Genomic DNA, 24815 nt, shown 5'->3' with positions numbered 1-24815 from the left:
ACATCAGGGAGAAAGAACGTGGAAGATTCTTCCTAACTGTCAGCACTTAGCCTGTCCTAGGCTGACAACGTGCTGAGCTGCGATAACTTGGTACGGAAATACGGTCATTTGGAGTACACGGACACCCTACGATGAAGAAGTTTTGCTGAACTGTCCAGCAACATTTCCCAGGCTGGAGAGGTCAGGAGGAGTTAACATTTCCTTATGGACCACCACGGTTAAGTGACTGGTTTGTGGTAAATCAGTGAGAGGCAAAATGCATAATGACTAGTATGACTAGGAAAAATTCTGTCATTATTGTGACTCAATGCTCTCTGTTCAGTGGTTTGTCAAAAAAAAAAAAAAAAAAGGTAAACTAAATATTCACAAAGAAAGTGAAGAAAATGTAAGAAAGCTGTATAAAGAACGGCGCAAGAGTAGTCAAGACGCAATCTGAATAGTATCACATGTGCAGCACAAGCTGTCTTATATTGAACAACTCACAATGGATCCAGTAAGGCTGAGTATAAACAACAAACTATTTCTATAGGGAAGATGTGGGTTAATTGAGGAAAAGTTGAACGAATTGAAAAGAACCTGGAGCAGTTCAAAAAACAAAGAGAAACAGAGGTCATCAGGCAGGATTAGATCCTTGTGTGAAGCACCAAGCACCTCACGGACAGGGTGTCCTGATCTCTGCTGCTTCCCTCGCAGAGGCTACAAGCCAGAAAAGGCCCCACTCCCACATTCCCTTTCGCACCAAGGGAAAGGTTTCAGTTCACACAGCTTAGCTTCCCTCACGCTTTGCCATGACTCAACTTTATCGACCGGATTGCCTGTGTTGACACGGTGAGAAGCAGCTGCCCTGCCACCGCTTCTGTTCAGGTTTAGCACAACTCATCACAACGGGTGAAATACGGCTCTTTGTATTTGGAGAAAACTCTCACATCCAGCTATTTGCATTACTGAGAATAAGCCATCGAGCTATAGTAAGAGAGTGTGTGCATCCTTAGCGTGCGCAGACTTCATTTAGCGTGGGCTGAAGCTGCCACTTGACTTCAACTCCTTGGCAGATACTTTGCAGATACTACATGCAATTAAGCATTTAAATGGCAATCGGTTACATCTGTATAGAATTTATCAGCAGGCTTGGAAGAATATGAGGAAATCAAACCCTCAGCTGTGAAACACTGCGCTGGAGGGCTGCTTCAGGATATTAAGACCAGTTTCTGTTTCTGTGTACGTGTGTGAGAGAATGAGAGGCTGTGTGTGTGAGTGTGTATATAATTACTATTTCATTTCTTGGGTAAAGTTCCCCCTCCTTTCCTTTACGGCAAGGAAAATTGCTCTTCAAACCTGTCTTCAAAATGTAATAACTTTACTTGCAACCAACCACTGCGGACCCTGACTGGACTCTGAATTATTACTGTGAGATGAAACATTTCTTTAACAAAACTGAGCCCTTTAATATCCCCCATCTCTGTTATTAGATGGACAAATGAATTTTACTTTGAACATAACATGTGGCATTGTCTGAAAATTGCTGGTATGAACTGAAGTTGGCAGGTATTTTCTTGCTCTCCTCGTCAGTGATTGCCATTTATTATATGTTGCACCTTTATCTGTCAAATACTGCAGAGCGCTATATTGATTTGTGTCTGCTGCAAAGCAAAGGTCACTTTGATCAACATACTACAAAACCAGAAAAAGTAGGGTTCTGACATTTCATTACCTGGGAAAAAAAGGACTAAAATAAATAAGAATATGTTTGAGAACAGAGCACTTCAATATCACAGTGTGCAGTAACTGTAATTAACAAAAGAACCGCTCTATGGAGGTTAAGGAGAAAAAAGAGAAGGCAGGTTTTCTTGCAGGGACTATTCTTTACATGACTGATTCTGTAACGTTACAGCTGTGATCTCACTGAAGTGTTACATTCATTACAAATCAAATACATTGGCTTCTCAGATTCAGACTTTTAATGAGCAATAAAGCTCAGCAAGTCTTGAGGAAACTGGGGAAGATTTGATCAAACTTTCAATTTTGTCTTAGAACCCCTGAAGGCACTTCCAGAGGAAGAGAACGTCCCTCCGTTAGGAATGTACAGTCTCAAGAGACAAGAGAAAGCATGGCAGAAGGAACGGGATCCACACGCAGTTTGCCCAAGATCAACCAGGAGCGCCAAGCAGAGCCAAAACTTAAGCCCAGACCTTCACTTTCCCAATCGAGTTCCCAACAGCTTAGCTGTCTTTCAGCACTGGCACACAATTTACAATTTACTCAAATATTTTTAAGGGAAGTGGTGGAAGAGGTGTCCCAGGTGACCAGGTGAGCTGCTTTTTTATTTTTTTATTTTTTTTCCCCCTTCTTCTTCTTGCCTGGTGTTTACGTATTGCTTCACTTTTTGTCAGGTACCTAGATGCTCTTGCTCACGAGCTGAGTTGGTAGACAGGGCTTTTCCTGGAGCAGGTTCTGCTAGATCATGTCTGTCTTGCCCTGCAACTTGGTCATTCTACACAGAAAAGTGATTCTGTGATCCAGCCAGTATTACTGCTCTACCTGAACGTACATGTAGGAAACAGAACGGCCAAACTGCTTTCCCATTACACTCAGAAGTGTCTTTTTTCTTCTTCTTTTTTTTTTTTTGTTTTGTTTTGTTTTGTTTTGTTTTGTTTTACATCTAGTGTTTTGTTCTTCACAGGAAACACCACGTTTGCATTGAAATACAGCAAGCAGTTATACCTAAGGTCTTTTGTTATACCTAGGATGACTAGGGTGCACATCACAGCTTGCATGGCATATGGCAGTGCTTATCACGTCAATAGCAAAGTCTGAATAATGCAATGCTTGGTTGTAATTATCTTTTATTATTATCAAGGGTCATTCCTGGGCTCTTCATCCTTTCATCATCTCGTGTGGAATTTTGGTCTTCCTTATTAATTAACTAGCCAATGTGATTGAGTTAGCCAATTAGCTCTGCCTGAAGGGATGAGCACTGATCCAAATAAGGGCCCGAGTCCACAAACTTGTTGCTTCGAGGGGGAGTCTTGCAGGGAGCGGGCTGGCAAGAGGGGACTTGTGGGACCTGGCAAGCTATTGTTTGCCTATCCCAGATCATTTGTGTTTATTTGACAAGGCCAACATTTTTTTACTTGGGTACTTTCCTGTTTGGAAAAGGCTGCTTAACAAACATGAAACCCTTCACTGGGGATGTGTTTGATTTTATTGAAAATAATGGCTTTCATTAAATGAAAATTAGACATTAAATTAAAATCAGGGATTGACATACTGTGTTCTGATGTTACTCTTCTTTTTTTTTGAATGATTTTATTTTAAGTTTGTTGCTGAAATTATGTAAAGTTTAAAGTGATAATCAGTACTATGCCCTTTAACCTCAGAAGTGGTGACTTCTAGTTACTGAAACAGTTTTTATGTAAAATGTTGCGTGACAGAAGACACTCCAATACACATCATAAAAAAATCATCTCTGTCCTCAAAATCCACTCTGTCCCCAGCAAGACAATGTATGTATGTTCCCTAATCCTACCGCAGGGACTAAAATCCCCCCCAGCAGCAGGGCTGGGCATGTTCCAATCCCGGTGCCCGCGGTCACACAGGGTATGTATGCAAATGTCGCTCATCCCTCATGCACCGCCCTCTCCCCTCTGTCTGGTCACGGTTACTTCTTCGGTCAGTCCCTGAGGCAATTCGCGCCGGGCCGGGCGCTGCAGGGAGCCGGGGGTCGCGCCCCGGAGGGTCCCGCCTCGGGGCACCCCCAAGGGCCAGGACGGCCCTGGGCAGGGCCAGGGGCGGCCGCTCTGCCTCGTACTGAGGCAGTGTCAGCCAGGGAGGGCCCGGCAGACCTGTCAGGGAGCTCGGCAGCCCCCAAGGGGTGCAGCCTCCCACGGCGAGCTCCGGGGGCAGCCCGCTGCCTCCCAGGTGTCTGGCCGCAGGCTGTGCCCCGCTCGTAGGACAGTTCAGGACGGCCGGAGTGAGCCCACCGTGTGAGGTGTGCCCGGTGGAGGCAGTGCTCCAGGAGGCCAGGGCTGCGGGGGAAGGTGAATAGGCTGAATGTGGGAGTCGGACAGGGAGAGAGGCTCCTGGAGCTGCTGCCTTCCGTCCCTGAGACAGGCCCAGCAGGCAGCAGGGACGCTCAGTTCTGAGCGTTTCCCTATCCTCAGCACCCGACTGAAAGCACTGACCTAGAGGATAAGGGGCACTGGCAACAAAACCATGCCTAGCAGGGAAAACCCCTCAGGGACTTTGCAACCTTCCCAGGTACCCCAATGCAATAGGTACGAAGCTTTGCAGGTTGATCTGAACAATACTGAGCAACACAGTACATCTTAGAAGTGACGCCCAGGGAAGGGCATATCAGCCTGCGTCCTGAATTAACACAGCTCACATCAAGAAAAAAAGACGAGTTCTTGTGGGAGACTCCCTTCTGAAGGGAACAGAAGGCCCAATATGCAGAGGGACCCACTTCACGGGGAGGTCTGCTACCTCCATGGGGACTGGATTAGGAACATTAAGAGCCCTTCCAACCTTGTTTCGGCCATCAGAATATTACCCATTACTGTTTTTTCAAGTAGCAGTGATGAAATTTCAAGATGAAGTCTGAGGACAATCAAAAGAGACTTAAGGGCCTTGGGGCAACAAGTTAAGGGGTCAGGAGCACAGGTGGTGTTTTCTTCTATCACTCCAGTTGCAGGGATAGATGAGGCAAGGAACAGAAGAGCCACCAAATGAGTACCTGACTCCGAGCCTGGTGTCACCAGCGGAACTTTGGGTTCAACTAATACCTGGGGGCTGGCTGAATATGAGCCAGCAGTGTGCTCAGGCAGTCAACAATGACAACAGCATCCTGGCTTGTGTAAGAAACAGTGTGAACAGCAGGACTAGGGAAGTGATTGTCCCCCTGTACTTACTCTGGTGAGGCCACACCACAAATAGTGTGTTCAGTTTTGGGCCCCTCACTACAAGGACATCTAGGTGCTAGAGCATGTCCAAAGAAGGACAACGAAGCTGTTGAGGGGTCTGGAACACATGCTGAAAGCCACTAATTAAAGTCTAGAATCCATGATCGCAATGTGAGATCAATGGGTTATGACATTTTGATGTCAGGCTGATGGATCTGACTTTCTAAATGAAGAATGATTGATTATGACTCTTCAAAAGTATGGCTCATTATCAGCATATCGAGGCAACTGTTGACACCGAGCATACATAACACCCATTATGGCATGTCAGAAGTTATCGCTTTGGATGGGTGGCCACGATATCTGAGAAAATTAATTGTTCTGATTACTGCAAGATGTTATAGTATATTGCATAAAAGAAAAATAGTGCATAGCAGCCACAAGGAAAGTATTATGCAGGTAAAGGCAAGATGGTGATTTTTTAGCCCAGAGTGCATTTTGTATGTAACAGATGGTCCACACAGCCTGTAGAAGCCTTTCTTTCTGATGGTAGTAGGAAAATTATATAAAGCACAACGTGGGTTTCATTTGCTGCATTTTATAAAAGCCTACAAATTTGTCTTCCAAACCCAGAATCACAGAGACCCATAAGAAAGCATACTTCTTGATTTCAAAGAGAGCGGATTTCGGACTAACTGGTTTTGAAAATCTGCTACGATGCACCCTATACTATATATATATATATATATATATATATATATATATATATATATAAAAGCATTTATAGTACATTACAGTCCATTGTGCAAGGGCTGTACAGCAGATGATACAGAAACTGTCATGGAGAGTACATTAAATGCAGAACTGTACAACATTCATGGGAATAAAACAATGTGTGAGTAGCCCAGCCCCATACACCATTCTGTAATGAGCACTACTATCAAAATAAGTTGATATTACAAAAGAAAATATTAAATACAATCCAAAAATGTCATGTTAAACGTGGTCCGCACACCAATACACTATGGTTTTCTATACCTGCATTTAACATTATATTAATTTGGCTTGGGGGATATCATATTGTATTGACTTTCCATCTAGAAAATGTAGACATTAGACAATTACAAGTTCAATAATATCACTAATTCTGCCAAGTCTTGCCAATTATTATGTCTCCCCAAGGATAAAGAATACAGAAAAGCTTCCTTCTGAGAAAATTGCCTTTTTACAAGGTATTAAAGGAAACATTCTTGTGAAGAAATGTTCTTTCAAACCATGGAAGTATCAGTGGAAAGAATGTTTTTTTCTTCTTCTGAAAAAAATAAATTAAAATGGTATCCAGCTGAAATGAGGTGGCAGTCTTTCAGGTGGGGCTTTTATTTAGGGGGCTTCTAGTAGGAGTTGGGCTTAACCTGTGGATCACTTTTGGAAAAGTCAATTCTTAAACACAGGTTCTCAATAACAATTGATTACAACGCAATCATTTTGCAAATTCCTCTCTGTTTTGGAAGATCAGAAAATTCTTAAGTAAATTGTGATTTAGGCATACCCTTTCCTTTTTGCAGCTGGAGATAATCAGAATGGCTCTTGAGAAGCAGCAGTTTCTAACACGTGCTACACCTGTTGAACTACAGTTTCAGAGAGAAATAGGATGTCCTCGTTCGTTGGCTTTATGCATTTCTATTCACACATGTTGAAGTGACTGAGACTTACATGGGACACAATTTGCCACTGTTTTGAACTAGGGCCGAGTACATGTAGAGTTGTGCTCCAATTCGATCTTTTCTTACTTTACATGTATACTGACTGGGGCAAATGATTACACAAATCACAGGACAGTGGAAATCTATGAACATCACCTGCCAGCAGCATCTGGAGTTTAGGTATTTAATCGTTATGAATTAGATTTTTCAGGAGAACTATTGTTAGGGGATTTTGAAAGATCTGAAGAAATTTTACTAACATTACAACACTGTATCATTGCAGAGAAATCCTACGAAGTCCTAAATTCTGTGTCACAGCTCTGGAAGTGTGTTGTTTTTTTTTTTATTTTATTTTATTTTATGACTAGCTGCTTCTCTGTGAGATTTAAAAAAAAAAAAAAAAAAAAAAAAAAGTTAAAAAAGTTGTAAGTTTAGTCTACCCAAATGGATTGGTTTTATGGGATGTGGTTATAGAACAGCTCATACAGCTCATAGTCTACCAAATGAAACCATGTAAGCACTTCATGAATCACTGAATTTAAGCCAAAATTTTCGTCATCCTTAATGGAGAAGTCTGTCACAATGCAATAGGAATGCTGCAGAATATTAATAGTGGGCTTATAAAAATTGATGTGAACATCTAGAGAATCCACTCAACTCCATGTTGCCCAGCTGTGCCAGTTTGAACATTTTATAGAAGAGAACACAGTTCTCCATCATTTTTAAAAACACTAAGAAACTGAATTTACTGGAGCTTCAGCACTTGGGCTGCTGGAGAGCTGTATTACTGCAGGTGGGTTTGCAGGCTCCTCTGGCACCTTTTCCTGGAGTAGCTGTTTGCTTCTCTGGCCCCTAAACTCCCTACTCATGAACCCTGGGAGACCTCTAGCGTGCAGTACAGTGCACTGGAGAGCCCTGCCACGTCTTCAGGCGATGTTAGTGCACATCAGGGGGAATGGGGGACTTTCAGGGTGTTCCAGACTCCACTTGGGGGGGAGGGGGGGGGACGGGACCTGGAAGACTCTAGGGTGCACTGGGAGGCCTCTAGTGCTCTCTAGAGTGCAGTGGAGGGGCTGGGAAGCCTGCAGGCCCTAGAGGGGCCTAGGGACTGTGTGAGGCCTCTAGAATGCCCTGGAATTTTTCTAGGGGGTGCTAGAGCTCAATAGAGAGCTCTGCAAAGTCTCCCAGGGGCACTAGATTATACTGGGCTGGGAATCTCTAGGTGTACTGGGTGGCTTCTTGTGCTCTTTAGAGTGCGGTGGGGTCCCTGTTAGGCCTTTTAGAGTATCCTACAGCATACTAAAGCAAACTGAGGGTGAGGGAGGGAGAAGGGAGGCATTTTGAAGTGGTAGCAGGTGCTGGAAAACTTTCAGGGGAAGGTAGAGTGCACTGGGCAGCCCTGGTAGACGTGCATAGGCTCTAGAGCGGAGTGAATTCATGGAAGCTGTGTAGTGAGCACTGAAAGGCCTTTAGTGCACCCTAGAGGACACTGGAGAGACTTACAAGGCCTCTGCATGGCCCAGGGAGACCTTCAGCGTGCTCTAGAGCACACTAGAGAGCCTGGCAAAGCCTCTAGGAGGCACCAGTTTACAGTGTGTGTCCCTAGGACGCCCCTAGGGTGCAAGAGAAGGCTTCTAGGGTACCCTAGAATGCACTGGATGGTCCTAAGGCCTCTAGGGTGCACTGAGAGGCCTTGTAGGGTGCACTGGGAGGCCTCTAGGTCTCCAGAGTTCAGTGGAAAGCACTGGGAGGTGTCTAGGCTGCACTTTGAGGCCCCTAGTGTGCCTGAGAGTGCACTGGGGAGCTCTGGGCGGCCTCTAGAGAGCCCTGGGAGGCTTCTAGGGGATGCTAAAGCACACTAATTGGTACCATCTGAAGGCATGGCAGGGTCTTGCAGGCTTCGAGGTCAGGCTAAAGCACATTGGTGAGCACTACAAGGTCTCAGAAGGGCATTAAAAAGCACCAGTATGCCCTGGGAGCCTTCCAGGAGGTGCCAGACTACAGAGAGGCCCTCAAAGCCTCTAGGACACACTGGGAGGCCTCTAGTGCTCTCTAGAATGCTGTGGAGGGTCCTGAGAGGCCAAACAGACATCCTAGAGCCACCTGTGGGGATGCCTGGGAAGCACTGGTGAAGTGATAGTGCACATTTGCAGGCCCTGTGAGGTATCCAGGTAACACTGGAACTCACTAGGAGTGTTAGGAGGCCTCTGGGGGTCACTAGAGCAAAATGGGGATACTGGGATGCCTGTAGATAGCAAATGGGTACTGTAGATAGCAATAGAGAGTCCAGCTAGGCCTTCAGGTGGTGCTAGAGGACAGTTCAAGTCCCTCTGAGGTCTTCAGAAGGTTCTAGATATCACTGGAGCACCACAGGAGGCCTGGGAAGATACTAGGCCATCCTAAAGGACACACTGGGAGGCACTGGAAGGTATTTGGGGAGAGCTAGAGTGCACTTGGTGGTCCCAGTGGATCTTCAGAGGATCTAGAGTGGAGCGGAAGGCCACTGAAGGCCTCTCATGTGTAATGAGAGGCATTTACAGCACCCTAGAGAAGAGCGGAGAGCCCTGTGAGGCCTCTAGCTGGTGCTAGAGCTCTTCGGGGGCCCCAGGGGGTGTCTAGTGTGTCTTAGAGTGCACTGGAGAGCCCTGTGGTATCTCCAGAAGGCACTTAGAGCACACACGGGGGCACTGCGAGTCATTTAGAGTGTGCTGGACTCCACTGGAAGGCCCTGGATGACTCTGGGGTGCACTGGGAGGCCTCTAGTGCTCTCTAGAATGTGGTGGGGGTTCTGGAAAGCCTGCTGGGGATACTAGAAGGCACTGGGGACCATGGAAGGCTCTAGAATGCCCTGGAAAGTTTCAAGAGAGTGCAAGAGCTCAACAAAGAGCTCTGTAAGGTCTCCCCGGGACATTAGATTACGCTGAGAGGCCCAGGAAGACTCGGGTGCATGGAGAGGTCTCTAGTGCTTCCTTGAGTGCCCTGAGGTCCCTGGGACATCTCGAGCACATTCTAGAACAAACTGGGAGGGGTTAGGAGGCATTTGGAAGTGGTAGAAATCACTGTGAGGCCCTGGAAGGCATACAGGGGACACTAGAGTATGTTGGCCTCCAGTGTGCTCTAGTGACATTTCTAGGACTCCAAGGGCCTCCCAGTGTACTCTAGCACCACTCGAAGCCTTGCAGGACTCTCCAGGGATCTCTAGAGTTGCTACTGGCATCCCAGTGACAGGATTGTTATGACCCTAACTCAACACCAACCCAAGCTAGGTCTCCCATGAAATAGCACTCACAACAGAACCTTTTGGTAGCCCTCCACTTCCTTTGGCAGCCTTTATACAACCCCATTCAGAACAGGACTTTCCGCCGAGCCTCTTGCCCACGCTGCACTCCTTGTCCCTGTGCATGAGGACAGTGACACTCAGCATCTCACCGAGAGTACAGGACACAGAAATGCACTTTGTGACACCCCAACACCCTTGCTGGTAAGGCAGTGAAAGCCAGGGACACCTGAAGGCAGCAGCTACATAAATAGACTTTTTGTAAATGTGAAAAGTACGCTGACAATCATCCCCTACTTACCCAAATGCTTTGCAAACTTCGTACATTTATGTTTCCATTTTTTGAGTCCACTTCTTTTCCCATCCTAGTTATCACTCATTTTCAGCACACGCCCCGTTTCATGAAGAAATGAGCCACCTGGGAATTTAAGTATAAATTGCATATAAGTTCCACAGTCATTTCTTTTGCAACAACATTGACCTTGGTTAGATTCAGCTTCCCTTTCCAATGAGACCAGTTCCTATGCTAGTGCTCACGCATTAAGATGCTATCAGCTAGGTAGTACCTCACGTGCCCCGCTGGTTTTTTTTTTGTTTGTTTTTAACCATGCAGATTTCCCACCTATCCAAGTAATTTGCAAAGGTAATTTTCTTTCTACTCATCTATTACAATAAATCAATGAATAAATAAATGATAATGCAGCAATTAAATGTGTAATGAGATGGGTAAGAACTATTAATAAATGCAGAGCTAGTTGCCCAAAGGTGAACAGACTTCCCCTCTCTTCTTACAAGCCAAGTAATGAACTTTCTATGATGGAGAAACAAGCAGCTGCTAAACATGTAAATGAAACCAAGGGATATACAAGTTCACACTGCAATGCTGTTCTTCAGCCTCATCATTATTGCCACATTATCAGTTCTCCTGTGACTTTTTCTCTGAATATTTAAAGATAGGGCGGGGGGATATGCAATTATTTTTAAACACCCGTCTGCCAAATGACTGTCTGCATCAACCCAAGGGTGCTGCTGAGGTGTTGGCTCACTTTGGGACCCTATGCCGTGCAGTGTGATGGAGTTTTATCTGAGCGATGGTACTCCAGAACCAAGGTTGTTCTGCAGGAAACAAAACAAAACAAAACAAAACAAACAAACAAACAACAACAAAAAAAAGCAGAAATTCTGAAATTCCATGAGCATCCGAAGTACATTTTTTTTCTTTTTAAAAAGAAATTCAGCATTATTTAGTATCAAAGCTGAACAAACCAACACAAAGAGGGTAAATACTAGTGTTTCTTCTCAGTTTATAAATTATAATATTACTACCCTGTACACAGTTTTTGGTTCTGCCAAAAAGAAAAAGCAGAATGCTCTTAATAATTTTTTGCCTCAGAGTTCTTGCCACTTCAGTAGGAAGGCTGTGGGATACTTCACATTTGTTCATTTTGTGTCTGTCTTCAATGTTTTTTTCCCATTCAACATTACATGACAAAGGGTTACCCTTTCATACAAAACTTCCTTACTACTTGCTTCAATAACCACAACAGGTTGCCATTTCACCCCACTCTTTCCTGAAAGTGTGCTTTCTGCCTGTTCCATGTGTGCATGTGTTCAGCCACACATATGCTTCACTGTACAAGATCACATTATTCAGAAAATTTTTCAAAGGAATGATTGATGCATTTATTCTTTTTGTCCCAGTCTGAGTTGATTCTGGCAAGAATAATCCATTAACACAGGAGTGAGGAGTTACAGCATTACCCAGAATGCTGTTTATCTAAACTTGTTTATCTAAAACTTTCTTATACTTAGAAGAATAAGGGTTGCCCCTCTACCCCCTTGCATACAGTTTGAGAATTTCAAGGGCAGCTTTGTAGTTAGCAGAGACTTCAGTGAAGCTACAGTGCTTGATTTATTTTAATAGATGTCAGGAAACAGAATTATCTTATCAAATTAGTTTGGCTGATAGGAAAGCTGGCCAGCAGATAAGCTGCAGTGCTGATATTTGACCTGACCTGCAAATGCTTCTGCTGGAGTCTGGCAGCTTCACAGTTGAGGATGAGTTGCTGCACACAGAAAGTGCTCAGGAAAGAATTAACAAGACAGCCATAAACGTGGCCAGGAAGTCCATGCAGCTTGCTACCTGGGAACATTGTCCCTGAGACTGTCTGGCTCCTAAGTAGTTTCTGTCTAAGGTGAGAAATACTAGCTGAGCCTTTTATTTTATTTTATATTATTTTATTTTATTTTTTATTTATTTTTTATTTTTTTACAATTCAAACACTCAGCAGTAGAGCAGAAGGCCACTTCACAGAGAAAGCTGGACAAGTTTTTTTTTTCTTTTTCTTAAATCTCTTACTGCAGTCATGGAAATTTAATTGCATTTATCAACTGTAATGAAGCAATTTCTTTGGCTTTCCATGGCTGCACCTGTCTGGGTCTTTAAAACCCCTCAAGAGCTGGTATGATGGGATCCTGCAGTATGAAGTTGACCTATGCAGCTTTGAATAGGGATATAAGACTCTTATTAAAAAATTAAATAAAAAATGATTGTATGGACGATCTTTTATCCAGTCTTCCCAAACACTTTAATGACTGCTACTACTTCACCTGTCTACATGGGAAAAAAAAAAAAAGAAATACCAAAGCCTTTAATAAGTTTTAAGTATATGTTATATAGCACTGAATACACCTGTCCCTGGAGCAGTGTGCACAAGTTGTTTAAAAACAGGCAGAACAAAGAAAAAAAAAAAAGATACAAGCAGATATGAAAAACTCAAATTTGAAAGGACTTTAGTTTGGGAATTGTCACTGACTGTATTTGGGTTTGCGTGTGTGCACCCAGATGGTTGCAGAAAAGGCACAATGAAGCAGGATCTTGCCCTGCCATACTGCAATTTTTCTTGCTGTTGCTTCCCGGAGTGCAGCAGCCAGGGTAGGGCCTGTAAGACAAGAGCCTTCAGGTGACATCGTTGGCTCAGTGTTGCATGCGGTGCTCAGAAGACATTAAAATGAATTTACCATTTCCCAAACAGGCCTTTTTAAGAGGCGCTAATAGATGCAACTTGATTTTGGGTCGCTGACGATGGCATGACGAATCTTTCATTACGAAATTTGCCAGCAGACCCCCAAGGGATCTCCCTCCTTATGACTGGTAGTTTTAATATCCTTCACTCCTTAGAAGCAATTACCTCTCAAGCCCCAGGACACCCACGGTTTGGTCAGGGATGCTGACAGATGCACAGCCCAAAATTTTGGAGTTTAGCAGAGGACTAGATTTTTCTGCACTAGTCAGGCACCACGTAAGCTCACAACTGCTGACTTGTGGAAGACCCCATCATAAGAGCAGACCAAGAAATGAGCATGGAAGTCCTGATCCCCACAGCTAATAGTCTCAGTGTCACACCTGGATCAACACACGTGTCAGCAGGGTGTGAAATGAGTGAATAATAGGAATTTTGCACCTGGCTTGGTAGCGATCGTCCTGTGTTCACAGAGGACAGGAAATGTGCTAGACCTTCTACAGCCAGAACCAATGGCCACCTCCTTCAGTTCTTATAGCAACTGCACGGAAAAAGGATAAACAGAGAGAGGAAGGAAATGGTAAACGGGGAGGAAGGAGCGGGAAAATGAGCCCTTTTTTCCAGGTAAGAACCGAGTGATAAATAGATCTGTGCATGTTCCCCGTCTCATTCCTCACTTGCCAAGTCTGATGCTATTTTCATTAGGTCATGTTACCATACATGTCATCTTATACAAAGGTGCAGTATAACACAACTGGAGGTTGAGGTGCTTGTAGTGAACACAAATGAGCTTGTAATGGTCCATCTGCTTTGACTTTATTTAGTGATCCCTCAAGGGCTGGGAGCTAGAGTGAGAATAACAATGCTTCAACCCATCTGCTATTGTAGTACCAGCTCCAGTTGAATTATCATGTTCTGAGTGGCTGGCATATGCTGTGACATAAAGCTACGAGAAAGCGTTGCTCTCCAGCTGTTGTGTTGACAAATACTTTTCAGCCAGACATGGAGTTCAGCTCAATAACCAGGGGGAAACTGCAGCTAAAAGTTGGTTATTATTTGATTTTATTTTAAGCATTAGAAATCACTGGCACAATATATTTTATTTAAAAATGTGTCACTAAGGGCACACGTCGTCTAAGAGCTCCAACAATAAAAATTTCTTTGTGCCGGCCATAAATTTTTGTGTTATAGGATCGGATGGGCATCTCTGTAACCGACAGTGTAAATCTTAGTAATGAAACTATGGCTAACCTTGTTATAGAAGCAGCACATCTGAAGCAGTGTCTGTATAAACTTGTTGGCTTTGTGGTGCTATGGGCCATAAGCATGCTTGACTACAGAAAGGAAGACTCAGGAGACTGTGATCTGAGGCCACACACAGTGCCAGACAGCAAGACTGTCTCTAAACCGAGGAAGAGGAAAGCAGGAGGGGATGGTGAGCAGAGACATGCATCTGCTGGATGCAACAGGTCCCCTGGGCTCATCTGGCCTTGCACCTCATCTGCAAGGTGCAGTTGCTAAAAGTGGCCACATATTTTGCCTTTATGCCCTCTTCCCTGTTGGTGGCCTGTGGAAGAGCTCAGAGTGAAGACACTCTGGAGACACCCTGACTTCTGGCAACATGAGACACTTCCTTCAGAGCCAGCATGCTGCTGCAGGTAGGGGTCGAAGGGACTGGTAAAAGGGGAACAACGAACCCCAAAACGGTGTCACTGAACCCTCAGGGCTGCTGCTAACCCGGCAAGGCAGTGCATGCTCTCTGGAGTGTGGCCCTTGTGCGTTTTTGCTAACCATTGCATTAAGGGCTCAGTTCTTAAATACGACTTATGCTTGCATTTTGTCTCACAAGAAGAATAGGTCCTGTTCACACTGCAGCATTTCATTTCTCCAGGCTTGTATTTCCTATTGTATCCAAAGACCTGTGGGTGCCAGCTGTCGCGGGTGCTGCCGTTGTATTATGATCCCCTGGCTAGTGCAGGAATTGTTGATTGCGTTGCCTTTTGAATCAGTTGATTACCGTGAATAATAGGCCAAAAAGGCTGTCAGCATTTTGACTTTAACTATAACTGTTACAATTAATTATGGGCTTAATTAGCATACATGCCTAGCAGTAGAGCATATCATACTTCATGGGTAACAGATGATGCTGCAGCTGTAACAGAAAGGGTGATACAGGTTGGGATACAGATAGTTATTAATAAATGGGTTCTATTGTTCAAGGTCCTTATTTACCCAAATTAGCAAGCATGACATAATCAACCCCAACTGTATAATTTATAATAATTGATTTCATTTTGACTGACCACCGGTCGGGCCTACTGCATGCCCTCGGAAGAAAAATAGCCCTATTAGGATAAGTTTAATCCTAAACATAGCTAATGAATCCTATTACTTTAAGGTCATATTTGAAGCTTTTGTTAATTGTCAGAACCATTTTAAATTGATTAGAGTTAAATTAAATCAATGTAATGTTTAGAAAAACAATATTTCTAATGGATGAGGCCAAGCTGACCTCGAATAAACATATTTATCAACCGATTTCAGTGAATGAGAAGGCTAGCATCTGGGCTCATAATTCACGATTGTCTATAATATGGGAAATGTCACTATCTAGGCAATTAATTATGTCAGGTAATAAATCTGTTGCTCACAGCTGAGCGTTTGCCAGTTGGGGTGACAATTCCCTCAGCAAGTTTATGATGTTTAGACGTTTCCTCTCTCCTCCCCCAAACGCACACTTTACAGGAGCAGAAAAACTATAGACAACATCAGGGAGAAAGAACGTGGAAGATTCTTCCTAACTGTCAGCACTTAGCCTGTCCTAGGCTGACAACGTGCTGAGCTGCGATAACTTGGTATGGAAATACGGTCATTTGGAGTACACGGACACCCTACGATGAAGAAGTTTTGCTGAACTGTCCAGCAACATTTCCCAGGCTGGAGAGGTCAGGAGGAGTTAACATTTCCGTATGGACCACCACGGTTAAGTGACTGGTTTGTGGTAAATCAGTGAGAGGCAAAATGCATAATGACTAGTATGACTAGGAAAAATTCTGTCATTATTGTGACTCAATGCTCTCTGTTCAGTGGTTTGTCAAAAAAAAAAAAAAAAAAGGTAAACTAAATATTCACAAAGAAAGTGAAGAAAATGTAAGAAAGCTGTATAAAGAACGGCGCAAGAGTAGTCAAGACGCAATCTGAATAGTATCACATGTGCAGCACAAGCTGTCTTATATTGAACAACTCACAATGGATCCAGTAAGGCTGAGTATAAACAACAAACTATTTCTATAGGGAAGATGTGGGTTAATTGAGGAAAAGTTGAACGAATTGAAAAGAACCTGGAGCAGTTCAAAAAACAAAGAGAAACAGAGGTCATCAGGCAGGATTAGATCCTTGTGTGAAGCACCAAGCACCTCACGGACAGGGTGTCCTGATCTCTGCTGCTTCCCTCGCAGAGGCTACAAGCCAGAAAAGGCCCCACTCCCACATTCCCTTTCGCACCAAGGGAAAGGTTTCAGTTCACACAGCTTAGCTTCCCTCACGCTTTGCCATGACTCAACTTTATCGACCGGATTGCCTGTGTTGACACGGTGAGAAGCAGCTGCCCTGCCACCGCTTCTGTTCAGGTTTAGCACAACTCATCACAACGGGTGAAATACGGCTCTTTGTATTTGGAGAAAACTCTCACATCCAGCTATTTGCATTACTGAGAATAAGCCATCGAGCTATAGTAAGAGAGTGTGTGCATCCTTAGCGTGCGCAGACTTCATTTAGCGTGGGCTGAAGCTGCCACTTGACTTCAACTCCTTGGCAGATACTTTGCAGATACTACATGCAATTAAGCATTTAAATGGCAATCGGTTACATCTGTATAGAATTTATCAGCAGGCTTGGAAGAATATGAGGAAATCAAACCCTCAGCTGTGAAACACTGCGCTGGAGGGCTGCTTCAGGATATTAAGACCAGTTTCTGTTTCTGTGTACGTGTGTGAGAGAATGAGAGGCTGTGTGTGTGAGTGTGTATATAATTACTATTTCATTTCTTGGGTAAAGTTCCCCCTCCTTTCCTTTACGGCAAGGAAAATTGCTCTTCAAACCTGTCTTCAAAATGTAATAACTTTACTTGCAACCAACCACTGCGGACCCTGACTGGACTCTGAATTATTACTGTGAGATGAAACATTTCTTTAACAAAACTGAGCCCTTTAATATCCCCCATCTCTGTTATTAGATGGACAAATGAATTTTACTTTGAACATAACATGTGGCATTGTCTGAAAATTGCTGGTATGAACTGAAGTTGGCAGGTATTTTCTTGCTCTCCTCGTCAGTGATTGCCATTTATTATATGTTGCACCTTTATCTGTCAAATACTGCAGAGCGCTATATTGATTTGTGTCTGCTGCAAAGCAAAGGTCACTTTGATCAACATACTACAAAACCAGAAAAAGTAGGGTTCTGACATTTCATTACCTGGGAAAAAAAGGACTAAAATAAATAAGAATATGTTTGAGAACAGAGCACTTCAATATCACAGTGTGCAGTAACTGTAATTAACAAAAGAACCGCTCTATGGAGGTTAAGGAGAAAAAAGAGAAGGCAGGTTTTCTTGCAGGGACTATTCTTTACATGACTGATTCTGTAACGTTACAGCTGTGATCTCACTGAAGTGTTACATTCATTACAAATCAAATACATTGGCTTCTCAGATTCAGACTTTTAATGAGCAATAAAGCTCAGCAAGTCTTGAGGAAACTGGGGAAGATTTGATCAAACTTTCAATTTTGTCTTAGAACCCCTGAAGGCACTTCCAGAGGAAGAGAACGTCCCTCCGTTAGGAATGTACAGTCTCAAGAGACAAGAGAAAGCATGGCAGAAGAAACGGGATCCACACGCAGTTTGCCCAAGATCAACCAGGAGCGCCAAGCAGAGCCAAAACTTAAGCCCAGACCTTCACTTTCCCAATCGAGTTCCCAACAGCTTAGCTGTCTTTCAGCACTGGCACACAATTTACAATTTACTCAAATATTTTTAAGGGAAGTGGTGGAAGAGGTGTCCCAGGTGACCAGGTGAGCTGCTTTTTTATTTTTTTATTTTTTTTCCCCCTTCTTCTTCTTGCCTGGTGTTTACGTATTGCTTCACTTTTTGTCAGGTACCTAGATGCTCTTGCTCACGAGCTGAGTTGGTAGACAGGGCTTTTCCTGGAGCAGGTTCTGCTAGATCATGTCTGTCTTGCCCTGCAACTTGGTCATTCTACACAGAAAAATGATTCTGTGATCCAGCCAGTATTACTGCTCTACCTGAACGTACATGTAGGAAACAGAACGGCCAAACTGCTTTCCCATTACACTCAGAAGTGTCTTTTTTCTTCTTCTTTTTTTTTTTGTTTTGTTTTGTTTTGTTTTGTTTTACATCTAGTGTTTTGTTCTTCACAGGAAACACCACGTTTGCATTGAAATACAGCAAGCAGTTATACCTAAGGTCTTTTGTTATACCTAGGATGACTAGGGTGCACATCACAGCTTGCATGGCATATGGCAGTGCTTATCACGTCAATAGCAAAGTCTGAATAATGCAATGCTTGGTTGTAATTATCTTTTATTATTATTATCAAGGGTCATTCCTGGGCTCTTCATCCTTTCATCATCTCGTGTGGAATTTTGGTCTTCCTTATTAATTAACTAGCCAATGTGATTGAGTTAGCCAATTAGCTCTGCCTGAAGGGATGAGCACTGATCCAAATAAGGGCCCGAGTCCACAAACTTGTTGCTTCGAGGGGGAGTCTTGCAGGGAGCGGGCTGGCAAGAGGGGACTTGTGGGACCTGGCAAGCTATTGTTTGCCTATCCCAGATCATTTGTGTTTATTTGACAAGGACAACATTTTTTTACTTGGGTACTTTCCTGTTTGGAAAAGGCTGCTTAACAAACATGAAACCCTTCACTGGGGACGTGTTTGATTTTATTGAAAATAATGGCTTTCATTAAATGAAAATTAGACATTAAATTAAAATCAGGGATTGACATATTGTGTTCTGATGTTACTTTTTTATTTTATTTTTATGAGTGGCTTAAAATAGTATGCCATTGAAAATTTGTAGAGTTTAAATTGAAAATTTATACAACACACTGCAATACAGAAGAAATTAAACTCTCTTTTCAACATTGAGCTCACCAAGACAACGTATGTACGCTAATCCTAAATCACAGATTAAAATCCCCCACAGCAACAGGGCTAGGCATGTTTTAAATATCTGTGCCCAAAAGACGCATTGGATATGTATGCAAATGCAGCTCATCTCTCTCATGCTCTGCCATTCTCACTCCCCCCTTTTATTTCTCCCTTTATCTTGACATGTTTACTATTTCTTCTACACTGTGTTTCACTGAATAGCAGACCAAACTTCAAAGCAACTTTTAGTTTGAAATTTGTTTCCAAGCTCCTAAGCTATTCTTTTTTCTGACAGCAGTGGATAAGAAATTGTCACTACCACTGGTGACATGTCATTGGAAGATACAGAAATAACAGCTGGGCAGCAGTGAGATAGCAGGAAGTAACTTCTTGAAAAGATTGGGTTGACAAAACCAACTATGAGAACAGAGGTAGAATGACCCCCCAGAAAGCAATCCAATCCGCTCAGCTTTTTCTGATTCACAGGTGTTCTGCCTGATTATTATTATTAATTAAATATATACATGTATATAATACTGGATTTGAGGTTGTTCGAACTATTAAAACAACAGTGTAAGAATTAATGGAAACCACTATTGAGGAAACTACTATTATTAAGAAAAGGATGAGATGAAAAGAGTTAGCCACTAATTTCAGCGTTTTAAAAGATGCCACTGAAATGATAACTTTAGGATTGCTTATGTAACTGGCACAGCTGAATGTCATTAATTAAAGTCTAGAATCCATGATCGCAATGTGAGATCAATGGGTTATGACATTTTGATGTCAGGCTGATGGATCTGACTTTCTAAATGAAGAATGATTGATTATGACTCTTCAAAAGTATGGCTCATTATCAGCATATCGAGGCAACTGTTGACACCGAGCATACATAACACCCATTATGGCATGTCAGAAGTTATCGCTTTGGATGGGTGGCCACGATATCTGAGAAAATTAATTGTTCTGATTACTGCAAGATATTATAGTATATTGCATAAAAGAAAAATAGTGCATAGCAGCTACAAGGAAAGTATTATGCAGGTAAAGGCAAGACGGTGATTTTTTAGCCCAGAGTGCATTTTGTATGTAACAGATGGTCCACACAGCCTGTAGAAGCCTTTCTTTCTGATGGTAGTAGGAAAATTATATAAAGCACAACGTGGGTTTCATTTGCTGCATTTTATAAAAGCCTACAAATTTGTCTTCCAAACCCAGAATCACAGAGACCCATAAGAAAGCATACTTCTTGATTTCAAAGAGAGCGGATTTCGGACTAACTGGTTTTGAAAATCTGCTACGATGCACCCTATACTATATATATATATATATATATATATATATATATATATATGTATGTATATATATATATATATAAAAGCATTTATAGTACATTACAGTCCATTGTGCAAGGGCTGTACAGCAGATGATACAGAAACTGTCATGGAGAGTACATTATATGCAGAACTGTACAATATTCATGGGAATAAAACAATGCGTGAGTAGCCCAGCCCCATACACCATTCTGTAATGAGCACTACTATCAAAAGAAGTTGATACTACAAAAGAAAATATTAAATACAATTCAAAAATGTCATGTTAAATGTGGTCCACACACCAATACACTATGTTTTTCTATACCCTTCAGAGTTCTTAGAAAGGCACCAGGCCACTGAAGAAAACAGTAGAAACCATCACAGCAGATTTTTTTTTGCCACAGAACATGACAGAGTGAAAACAGAAAACAGCCAGGAAGGGACAGATTCTTCTCAGGAGATGAAGTCCCTGAGTATCCTCAGCTACAAGCTCCTGATGCTCTGGATGTAGGTTATAGAGGATTTCAGACAGGCGGTTCAAAGAGTTTCAAACCACCGCATTTAACATTATATTAATTTGGCTTGGGGGACATCATATTGTATTGACTTTCCATCTAGAAAATGAAGACATTAGACAATTACAAGTTCAATAATATCACTAATTCTGCCAAGTCTTGCCAATTATTATGTCTCCCCAAGGATAAAGAATACAGAAAAGCTTCCTTCTGAGAAAATTGCCTTTTTACAAAATATTAAAGGAAACACTCTTGTGAAGAAATGTTCTTTAAAACCAAGGAAGGATCTGGGTAAAGATTTTTTTTTTCTTCCTCTGAAAAAATAAAGGTGTCTGGATGAAATTAGATGGCAGTCTTTCAGATGGGGCTTTACTTTAGGGGGCTTCTAGTAGGAGTTGGACTTATCCTGTGGATCACTTTTGGTAAGGTCAATTCTTAAAAATAGCTCCTCGGTAACAATTAATTACAAAGCAATCATTTTGCAAATTCCTCTCTGTTTTGGAAGATCAGAAAATTCTTAAGTAAATTGTGATTTAGGCATACCCTTTCCTTTTTTCCTTCTTTCTTTTTTTTTTTTTTAAAAATATTTTATTTTTTGTTTTTTCTTTTTTTTTTTTTGTTTTTCTTTTGCAGCTGGGAAACATCAGAATGCCTCTTGAGAAATATCAGTTTCCAACACGTGCTACACCTGCTGAACTTCTGTTTCAGAGAGAAATAGGATGTCCCTGTTTGTTGGCTTTATGCACTTCTATTCACACTATTCTATTGTATGCACTGAGAGGACTCTAGCGCTCTCCAGAGTGCAGTGTGGGCTCTGGGAAGCCTTCATGTTATACTAAAGGCACTGGGCACTCTCTAGAGTGCCCTGAAATTTTTCTAGAGGTTGCTAGAGTACAACTAAGAGCCCTGCAAAGTCTCCTGGGGTCACTAGATTACACTGGTAGGTCCAGGGAGCCTCTAGGTTACATTGAGAGGCCTCTAGTGCTCTCTAGAGTGCAGTGTGGTCCCTGGTAGGCCTCTAGAGTATCCCAGAGCAAACTGGGGGTGGGGGCTTGGGGAGGGGTGAGAGGGGGAGGAGGGAGGGGTGAGCAGGAGGCCTTTGGAAGTGATGGCTGGAAGGCATTTAGAGCACCCCAGAGAACCCTGGAGGGACTTACAAGGTCACACTCTGTGTGGCCCAGGGAGTCCTTGAGTGTGCCCTAGAGCACACTAGAGAGCCTGGCAAGGCTCATAGCTTACAAAAAGGGTCCCCAGAGGCCCCCAGGGTGCAAGGGAAGGCTCCTAGGGCACCTTAGAATGCACTGGAGGGTCCTGGGAGGCCTCTAGGGTGCACTGAGAGGCCTCTAGGGTGCAGTGGCAGTAGGCCTGTAGGTCTCTAGAGTTCAGTGCGAAGCACTGGGAGGTGTCTAGGCTGCACTTTTGAGGCCCCTAGAGTGCCTGACAATGCAATGGGGAGTTCGGGGAGGCCTCTAGAGAGCCCTGAGAGGCTTCCAGGGGATGCAAGAGCACACTTGAGAGCCTTATGATTTCTCAAGGTCGTGTTAGAGCACAGTGGGGCTCTACAGTCATACTCGAGGCCTCCAAGGGCCCTTCAGTGCATTCTCAGGTTCCCTAGGAGCCTCCTATTGGCCCCTAGAATCACAGAATCACAGAATTTCTAGGTTGGAAGAGACCTCAAGACCATCGAGTCCAACCTCTGACCTAACACTAACAGTCCCCACTAAACCATATCCCTAAGCTCTACATCTAAACGTCTTTTAAAGACTTCCAGGGATGGTGACTCCACCACTTCCCTGGGCAGCCAGTTCCAATGTCTAACAACCCTTTCGGTAAAGAAGTTCTTCCTAACATCCAACCTAAAACTCCCCTGGCACAACTTTAGCCCATTCCCCCTCGTCCTGTCACCAGGCACGTGGGAGAACAGGCCAACCCCCACCTCGCTACAGCCTCCTTTAAGGTATCTGTAGAGCGCGATAAGGTCGCCCCTGAGCCTCCTCTTCTCCAGGCTGAACAAGCCCAGCTCCTTCAGCCGCTCCTCCTAGGACTTGTTCTCCAGGCCCCTCACCAGCTTCGTCGCCCTTCTCTGGACTCGCTCAAGCACCTCCATGTCCTTCTTGTAGCGAGGGGCCCAAAACTGAACACAGTACTCGAGGTGCGGCCTCACCAGAGCCGAGTACAGGGGGACGATCACCTCCCTAGCCCTGCTGGTCACACTGCTTCTTATACAAGCCAGGATGCCGTTGGCCTTCTTGGCCACCTGAGCACACTGCTGGCTCATATTCAGCCAACTATCAACCAATACTCCCAGGTCCTTCTCCACCTGGCAGCTCTCCAACCACTCATCTCCCAGCCTGTAGCTCTGCTTGGGGTTATTGCGCTCCAGGTGCAGGACCCGACACTTGGCCTTGTTGAACTTCATGCAGTTGGCCTCAGCCCATCGGTCCAGCCTATCCAGATCCTCCTGCAGAGCCTTCCTACCCTCGAGCAGATCGACACACACACCTAACTTGGTGTCATCTGCGAACTTACTGAGGGTGTACTCAATGCCCTTGTCCAGATCATTGATGAAGATATTAAAGAGGACCTGCCCCAGCACTGAGCCCTGGGGAACGCCACTAGTGACGGGCCTCCAGCTGGATTTGTCTCCATTCACCACGACTCTTTGGGCCCGGCTATCCAGCCAGTTTCTAACCCAATGAAGTGTACGCCAGTCCAAGCAATGCCCCCTGGAGGCCTCGCAGGGCACTCCAGTGTGCTCTAGGGCACACTTGAGGCCTTACTGGGCCCTAATGTGTCCTCTGGCACCAGTTAGAGGCCTCCTATGGCTCTGTGCAGTGCTACGGTTTTGTAAATGCCTCACAGTATGCACTAGAGGCCTGCAACAGCCCTCCACTTGACTCCAGAACCTCTGAATGTATACCAGGTCCCCCAAGTGCACTCTAGCTCATACTGAAAGCCTCCCAGTGCCCCCCACTATCCTCTAGGATTCCGTAAGTGCCTCCCAGTGCAGCCTTGAGGTATCCCATGGCCTTCCAGTGTACTCCAGTGGCATTTCTAGGCCTTGCAGGGCCTCCCAATATACTCTAGCACCACTCAAAGGCCTCACAGGGCCTCCCGGTGTACTCTAGCATCACATGAAGGCCTTGCAGGACTCTCTAGTGCTCTCTAGGGTTGCCTACTGGCATCCCAGTGCCACTGGGTGTGCTCTAGTGCCCCTGAGTGGCTCCCCAACACTCTTGGTTCACTTGAGTGTCCCTGGGATGCCTCCCAGTGTCTTCTATTGCCAATTAGATGCCTTGCCCACCTCTCCATTATCTTCTAGATTGACCTGAAGGAATCTCAGTGCCAAGGCCATTCACTCTGCTCTAGAGGCTCCACATGTCTACTTGGGCCCCTCAGTGTGCTCAACTCCCACTGACCCCACTGATATGACCAAAATAGCACTGGAGACAATATAGGGAACTCCAGTGTGCTCTGGAGATCCCTAGACTATACACAGGGTACTCTAGTGGCCTCCCAAATACTGCAAAACACCACTCACAACAGGACCCTGTGCTTTCTCTCTCTAAACCCTAACCCTAAACCTAACCCTAATTATGACCCTAACCCAACATCCACCTCACCTAAATCTCCCATGAAACAGTTCTTACAACAGAAACTCTTTGGTAGCCCTCAACTTTCTTTGTCAGTGATTTCACATCTGGAGGCCTTGCAGGGTCTCACTGCAGACTCCAGTGCCCTTGAATGCCTTGCTGGAATCCCCAGTTCTCTTTAGAATTACCTACAGCTATTTTAGTACCCCCATGGTGCCCTCTAGTGTCATCTGGTTTGCTCCAAATCTTCCCAGTGCACTCTGTTGAGCTCTGGAAGCCACCCAGGGCCTCCTGTTGCGTTATATCACTTCCCCAAAG

At 44.0% G+C, this 24815-nt stretch overlaps 1 long non-coding RNA gene across 1 annotated transcript in view; it reads right to left on the bottom strand.

Annotated features, from left to right (window-relative positions):
- The window catches only part of LOC106016226 (uncharacterized), a 153569-nt gene that overhangs the window by 11936 nt on the left and 116818 nt on the right, over nt 1–24815 (bottom strand). The window contains exon 9 of the long non-coding RNA XR_011812375.1: nt 10180–10296. This is a non-coding gene — a long non-coding RNA (uncharacterized lncRNA). The remainder of the gene's footprint in view (nt 1–10179; nt 10297–24815) is intronic.

The sequence above is a fragment of the Anas platyrhynchos genome, chromosome 12, assembly GCF_047663525.1.
Source record: "Anas platyrhynchos isolate ZD024472 breed Pekin duck chromosome 12, IASCAAS_PekinDuck_T2T, whole genome shotgun sequence".
Classification (NCBI taxonomy): Eukaryota; Metazoa; Chordata; class Aves; order Anseriformes; family Anatidae; genus Anas; species Anas platyrhynchos.
The sequence above is the reverse complement of the archived record's forward strand: the minus strand, read 5'-3'. Positions and strand labels throughout refer to the sequence as shown.